Here is a 7,584-nt window from a genome sequence, read left to right as displayed (position 1 = left end):
CGCGCGCGGGCTGGGGGGAGACATATTTCCCGCCGCCACCGCCCCCTTTCCCAAGTCGCGCGCGTCTTATTTTCGCTTTGCTCGACTTAATATGTCCCCACCATACTATCTCAGAGCCTGGCACAGGCTAGGCTTCTCCATACAAAGCTATACAAAAGTGCGTGAAACGTTTCGGCAAATAACTCAGAAACTGTGGGCCACAAAGACATGAGACGATATACTAGTCTTTTATAACATTTCATTTTCTTGGCTTCTTCCACTGGACAGTTTCAAATTTATTTTTTTGTTGCGTGACAGTGAAAACGATCTATATTTCTATTCCAGTTTCCGGACTGTTGGTAACTTCTCTGCGAGAAAAGCGCTCTTTTATGGACTCAAAAAATCATTTTTTGATGACTTCGATGCGAGAAAGCTGTAATTGCCTATAAAAGGCGGGAAAAGTGGTGCAAGATCAAGTCCGTTGTGGTTTTTGATTGGACGTATCATTTTCTTCTACATCCTCACACTTGAAAAAACATCGTTCGAGATTCTGATTGGCCGTATAATTTTGTTCACGTGTGAAAAATATTGTTCGCTCCTCTGAAAGGCTACAACTCAGTTGCGTATAAAAATTCACGACTATTTTCAGAGAGTATATCAGAGAGTATCTCCAAGTATAATAATAAATAAAGTAAAGATCAAATTGTTGATGGTTTATATAGTTTCAATATGAATGCACGATGACAATTAGGAAAAATTATGCATCAACCAATAATTGTAATCTTATCAATTCTAGTGAAATTTTAAATATCGCTGTGTAAACAAGTTTTGTTTTCACAAATGGATAAAGGAGGGACCAGGAAACTCTATAACAACTCTTTACTACTACTGCTATTGAGTTCTAATTGCTTCACTCAGAACTTGTGTCCATTCTTAAACAGATAAATTTGAAACGCCATCCGTCATCACTGATCTGTAAATTTCAAGTGAAACGCGTCTTTCGCTCCTTCGCTGGCAAGTTTCCAAAGATATCACGTGATTTTCACGCCTTGCGCGTTTTAAAAAGTTTTGTTTTCCAACCGTTTTCCGTCCAATAAAACGAAAGACGGCGTTTTCAAATTAACCCACTTTATGGAACTCGGTTTTTGGAAAGTTCCATTTTCGGTGGACAATGTATCCGCACTAGAGGAACAGAAGGCCTAATAGTAAGAATAAAGTTGAGTTTTCGAATACATCCAGCGTAGTATGGAAGGCCGAGCTTAAAACATTAATTACTTCCAAAGGTTCCACAGGTGGATCACTAATTGGCCGGGATTAACTTACAGCGTAATAGCTCATAACATTTATAGGCTTACAGTCCAGTTTACGCCTAGGTGAACAACAGCAGGTTATTTTCAAACCTTCCTATCCAAATCCATTAGTAGCGGTTGACAGGAATTTTGCTAATTCCATTCTTGTTCGCCATCGTAGCAGTTTGCATGAGAAAACGTTCGCCGGTAAAGTTTCTCCTAAATCGTGAAGACTGGTGAGTTTGATTGTGGGTTATAATTGTGATATATGTAGCTAAATTTTAAAGAAATGTTTTTGTGCTCAACTCCTAGTTTTGCATCCATTTTTGTCCTAAAGTATCCTTCATAAACCAAGGCCGGAATATTGCAAATATTCTTGCTTATTTCTCTTCTTCTCCTGTAATGTTCTCTCCATTTCCTCTGGTTCTTCTCTTCTAATCCTTTCCTCTGCCTACTCCAGCATGATTTTCAGACGCTAGTTGAATGGCTGATTTTTTGTAAGCACACTCTCAAAAAACGTCAGATGTTTCCAACGAATGCGACGAATACAGCTTACATAGTGACCTGTCGGTTCACCTCTTTTCGGGCCTTTCAGAGCCTCTTGGGGTTTCGTGTCAATAATAACTGTGCAACTGAGTTAGTGGGGAGTGAAACACTTAAAACTAGTTAAATCAAGTGATTTGACAAAGAAAATAATTGAAGCAAGAGGTTAATGAATGAATCAGTGAAGTCTTTATTGAAAAAATTAGACTTTGCAGACATGTCGTCTTTACAATCGTAAGGTAAATACAATCTAAAATCTACAATAAGATGGTATTTTAAAATGTATACATCATAAATAAGGAACGACGCAATGAGATCGCTCGAGTTTGAAGAGACATATTTTTGTAAATGGATGCTTGTCGCGGTATTTTTCAGTTCTTAGAGTTGAAGTTCGTGCCCCCTATTCTTAGTTTTCTTGACCGTTTGGAGGCAAAAAAATCTTGAAGTGGATGACCTTTTTCGTGATGACGATATTTTTCATCTTTTACTGAGTCTGTTTTTATATCCATTCATTAAGTGTATTGCATCCCCTTTTTACTATCTGGCGATCAGGCATTATTATTATTATTATTATTGTAGTATCATTATTATAGTATTTTTTTGAGAAGAGAGTTCATAAAAGAACGGGACGTCGAAGCCTAATGTTCAGTCAATCAGAACAGGACTGCGTGTCAGACGTACTGTGTCGAGTCTGAACCAATCAAAAAGATATTTTATTAAAATTCTGGTTTTTTTGCCTATGATCTTGTAAATAAATGTATCAAGCCCTCCTTCCCATGAAAGACATAATAGAGATATAGGTAAGGCATGATCGCAGGTTACCTTTTCACAAATGTCCTCATTATGCCAAAAAAAGGGGGCAAGGTATCGAAAAACGGAAAAGACCACAAGCAAAAAAAAAAACAGGGAAAAAGGAAACTATAGGGGAAATGATTAACCCTTTCAGCCCTAAGAGTGATCAGCATTAAATTTCTCCTTGAGATATCAATGCTTTGTAACACAGAGTGGTCACGAGAATTACGGACATGATCACACAAGATGAATTTGCTTGATATTCTATCAACCTCTCCCCACTACTTCTGTAGGAAATGAGTAGGGGTAAGAAATGAGAATTCAAATTTCGATCTTTGGGTGTAAAGGGTTAAATACCGCTATAATGGGATGGCACACCTCCATAAGTGGCCCACGGGACGGGGTCACCCTGTTAACTTTCCAAGGAAATTTAGTTCCGCCTCCCTACTAACAACAGGATTCGTATGTGTAATCAAATGGTGACGATTGAAATTAGGGAATAATTTCACGAATATACCATTTGATTACCTATTAATATCATGGGTGACGAATTACGTTAGCAATCTTGGATTTTTGACATGTTTATCCTGGATCGTATCGATCGAGAACTCCACTCTCTCAAATGTTTAGACCTTAAATTTGGCTTATAAAGTTCAGAATTTTTCAGACTTTTTCGGCAAAATACCTGCTAAAATCCTTCTTTATATTCTCTTGTGTGTTCAGGTTTTCTAAAGCGTCTTTTTGTGCCCTGACATCTTCATTCATGACATTTTAAAACTTCGTCGCCATCTTGACACTGAGATGTACGGAAGGGTTGCCATGGCAATTTTGTAATTTCACATGTGAAATTACAAACTAACGCTGAATTTCGCGCCAAAATTAAGGAGTAATTCGTCACCTATGATATTAGGTTACTAATTTTCCACAGCTAAAGCTTGTGTCACAATTCAACTCGAAGCACAACACTTTTATCAAGGAGTGCCAAGTATAAAAAAATACGATTCTTTACGACAGAGCTTACAAATTAAAGACAGGACTATAAAAAAATTAACTGATTTAAACCCAAATATTAGTGCATGTAAAATCCAAGAAAAATCAGAAACCACAGGGTCAGAACACGTACTCTTGTGAGTGAGTGACAAAAGTGTAAGCTGACTACAAAGTTAAGCCATGAAAAAATGGGACATTAATAAAAACGATATTTTTAAAAAAAAAAAAACGACCAGCCTATAATTCCTACAGTGAGTCATGGTAAGGAAGAACGGTTTCTTAGTAAACAAAATCAAAATGAAATAAACGAATCGAAATACGGACATGTTTCTCTTTCCACAGACCTCCGCAATGTGGAAGACTACAGCGCTCATGTTTGCCTCGATGCTGTTGCTTTCCATAACCCTCCAAGTGATGTCAAAGGAAAGGTGTCCCATAAAAACTAATGGCTGCAGTGTCCCTGGAGGGCTTCCGTTCTTCTACAAGAAGATGTTTACCCCTGCTTGCGTGAAGCACGACGTTTGCTACTCCTGTGTAAGAAATCCAAAATCAGTCGTTGGACATCAACCCTTCACTTAATTTACCCGTCAACACAGGTTGTTTGCAAACCGGTCGGTTCCCAAATTGCTTTCACCATTTGCACAAATAAGTTCCAGTTACCAAAGAAATAGTAATGGGAAATCCTTTTTAGACGCTCCCTTCCTCCCAGAAATGTTTCGCCGGAACGACGCAAAATGTCGTGTTCTATTTTCTCTCCAAACGGACTTTCCGGAAACTTTTTGTAAATGGTAAACACTCAGTTATCTTTATCATGTTTTCGTGTTCTAACTATTTATCCGAAAAGCCATTACCTGAAAATTTAGATCGAAATAATCCATCCTTTTAACCAAACATATAAGCAGAGGGAATACATAAGCAAGAAAACATTAACGCGAATAATCAGAACAAAGAGGGACAAAGACCTGCTAAATTCAAGATGGCGCGCTAAACCACTACATTTTTAATCCAAAACATTTCCTCGTCTCTCATTGGCCTAAATCCCCCGGTAAATCGAATTTGGAAGGTGTCCTTGCCGATACCAATAATTGATGTCGATTGCGCTAATATCGAATAGAAAGGGACAGCGATATCCCTGACGGAGAAGACGAGTAGCTTGACTGTTTTGTTACAACTAGAGAAAATGGCGTAAGAAGTCCCTAACAACATAGTATCAGTGGCAAAAGCACCAATCGGTGGATTACAACTGCTGTTTGAAGCGTGCAAATCCAATTTTTTGTCCAGTGTGATCAACCTCGTCCAATAATTGTTAATTCTCGTTATCGTTACCGCTGTTGTTATTCTCATAATTCTTAATTAAAAAAAAAAAACAGCATCCGTTTGCAGTGATTAAACATATACTTTGTTTTAAAATCATTTTCCCATAGGGTCAGCGCTTTGGTTGGACTCAATATCAGTGTGACAAAAGATTCAAAAGCGATATGTACAGGCTGTGTGAGAAAAAGTACGGTTCCAAGAAACGCTGGTTTTCCTGGCCAACAAAGTACAAACGGTGTAAATTCTTTGCGCGTTTGTACTACAGAGCAGTACGTGTTTTTGGCAGGTTTCATTGGACAAATCCATCCGAGCGCTGGTGCCGCAAAGGCTGTACTAAGGCTCTTGGGAACCCTTTCAAGCCTCTGAAAGTTACAGATGACACTGGAAATAACAAATACATCAGTTTAAAACTCGAAAACTACAAAAAAACACAAGCTCGCCGACTTGGCTGAAAAATGAATTAGGCATGTTGTCCCATGTTGTCCAAGGAGAAATAAAAGATTGTTCAAGAGCATTCGTGTATACGTTTTTAATGAGTTTTCACGTTAGTTGTAAGGCTATACAGTTGTTCTTATTTCCTGTTTCAAAAATGAAAAACTCTAGATTTTACTTAATTTGGATACATCGCAATTTTCATCAAAGTTTAATATGGCGAAGACGGTGGCCATCGCAGATCCCAGGAAATGAACATCCCGTTTGAAGCTCAATTCACGGGCTAAAACATTGTACTACCGAAACAGGTAGACTGTTTTTCCGCAGACGCGCGAAACAGTTGCCTCTGCAGAGAAACATATTTGAATTAAGCCCACGTGATTTATCCCTGACGCCTTAAATGTAAGCACACGTGATCGCATTCCTTCACATTCCTGAGAATTAAACGATGGCGGGCTTTTCCATAAACAAACAAGGAAGGTCTTATATCCGTGGTAAAGGCGTAGACGATAGCTTGAGATGTGTGATAATCGATTCGATTATAGCTAAAGAAATACTATAGAACCGGACTTTTAGCCGGATCTTGTTGTATTACTAAACGAAAGCGGATAAGCGACGATAGACAGCCAAAGCGCGAGCAAAGAAATGCGAAGGAATGTTATCACGTGCGTTTGCCTTTGGAGCTAACATCTCTTTAGACACGTGACCAAAAACGATCACCTTTGTCGCTAACGGCAACTGTTACGTACGTCTGAGAAAAAACAGTCTTCCTGTTTCGGTAGTATTGCGAAACCCTCCCTTTCTGATAATAAAACGTAAATGGTTGGGAAAGTTGAGACTCGTGGATGTGGCAGAAGTCGCTGAGAAGTGGGGAAAAGGAGGCGTGGGGGGGTGGGGGGGGGTGGGGGTGGTAAAAAGTCTACACCAAGGCGTCAGACTATTACCGACGTACTCATTATCACGATTCACGATAACTGAAAGAAAACACAACTTAACAATCTTTAAGAATGGATTCGAGAGTTGGTCCCAAAGCATAGCACCGCTAAATTTAAAATTTCCTTTAAGAAACTCTCTCTCCTCTGTTTAGGAAGTGTCAGATCAGTGGCCCTGTTTCGTAGATGGTAGTTAACTTGATCGACATTTCTTTCTAACAAAAGAATTTCTAAGGCATGGGGTGGTGCGGTCAACAAGTGTTTTATATATTCAAATGGACTTGGCCTAGCGCCGTCTAGCATCAAGTGTATCCCAAAAAAATAAGGTCAGCCGAACGAATATCATAACTGGCGCCTGTGACGAAAATCCTTAAATAAGAATGACCGAGACCAGGTTTTATGAGCCTGCGAGACTGAGCACCCCAAACAAACCCTTGTTTTCACTAAAACCGCTGGACGCCACAACCAGGTTGAGGTCATTCGTATCTAAGGTCTTCCCACCTTTGACAACCGAGCGGCACTTGACTGAAATCTTTGGAGCTTACCGTAAAATTCCGAAAATAAGCCCCGGGGCTTATATTTTTCAAAGGCCCGTTTTAAGGGGCTTATTTTTGGAGGGGCTTATATTCAGAGGGGCTTATCTACGGAGGGAAATTTGTGTCTCAAAATCGATTGGGCTAGCTTTATAGTTGGAAGTAAATTTAGCGTTTTTCCTTTGTTTTACTTTGTATTTGAGGGCAATTTTCAAATTACAAGCCCTCGGGAGGCTTACATTTGGAGGGGCGATTTAACGGAGGATTTTTTACGTTACCGGTTTGGGGGGCTTATATTTGGAAGGGCTTATAAATGGAGGGGCTTATTTTCAGAATTTTACAGTATCTTTCAATAATTTGCCGCAAGTGTCCCAAAAAAGGGAACAGTATTAAAAAAGCCTGTACTTGGCCCTTATAAACTTTTTTCAGAGAAGCTACGGGAACAACATTCTTGATACGCCTCAAGGCTCATACACCCGCACTAACCTTCTTAGAGATCATATCGACATGTCTGTCTCATCTACGTTTTTCATCTCTCTGAGCTTCGAGGCACTTACTGGTTCGTGATACAGGTTGATTATTTACAACAACGGTAAGTTTTCTTGTTATTCGGATTACAGAAGGAACCAATGAACAAACGTTTTGATTCAGAGGGGTGCAATTAAAGTCTGTTCTCTATGAGCCACTTGCGGAGTTGAGCGAGATCAGAGCTGAGCTGTACGATAAGTTCGTTGGGATCGTAAGAGAAAGCAAAGATTTGACTATCATCCGCATACATGC

The 7,584-nt window shown here is 39.4% G+C and overlaps 1 long non-coding RNA gene across 1 annotated transcript; it reads left to right on the top strand.

Moving 5' to 3' along the window:
- Positions 1 to 1,056: 1,056 nt before the first annotated feature.
- LOC140926814 (uncharacterized) lies at positions 1,057 to 5,421 on the top strand. Its single transcript, XR_012164480.1, has 3 exons — positions 1,057 to 1,504; positions 3,936 to 4,127; positions 5,018 to 5,421. It is a non-coding gene; the product is annotated as an uncharacterized lncRNA (long non-coding RNA).
- The last annotated feature ends 2,163 nt before the right edge of the window (positions 5,422 to 7,584 follow it).

The sequence above is a fragment of the Porites lutea genome, chromosome 2, assembly GCF_958299795.1.
Source record: "Porites lutea chromosome 2, jaPorLute2.1, whole genome shotgun sequence".
NCBI lineage: Eukaryota > Metazoa > Cnidaria > Anthozoa > Scleractinia > Poritidae > Porites > Porites lutea.
Note: the sequence above shows the minus strand (reverse complement) of the source record. Positions and strands in the feature narration are given on the sequence as shown.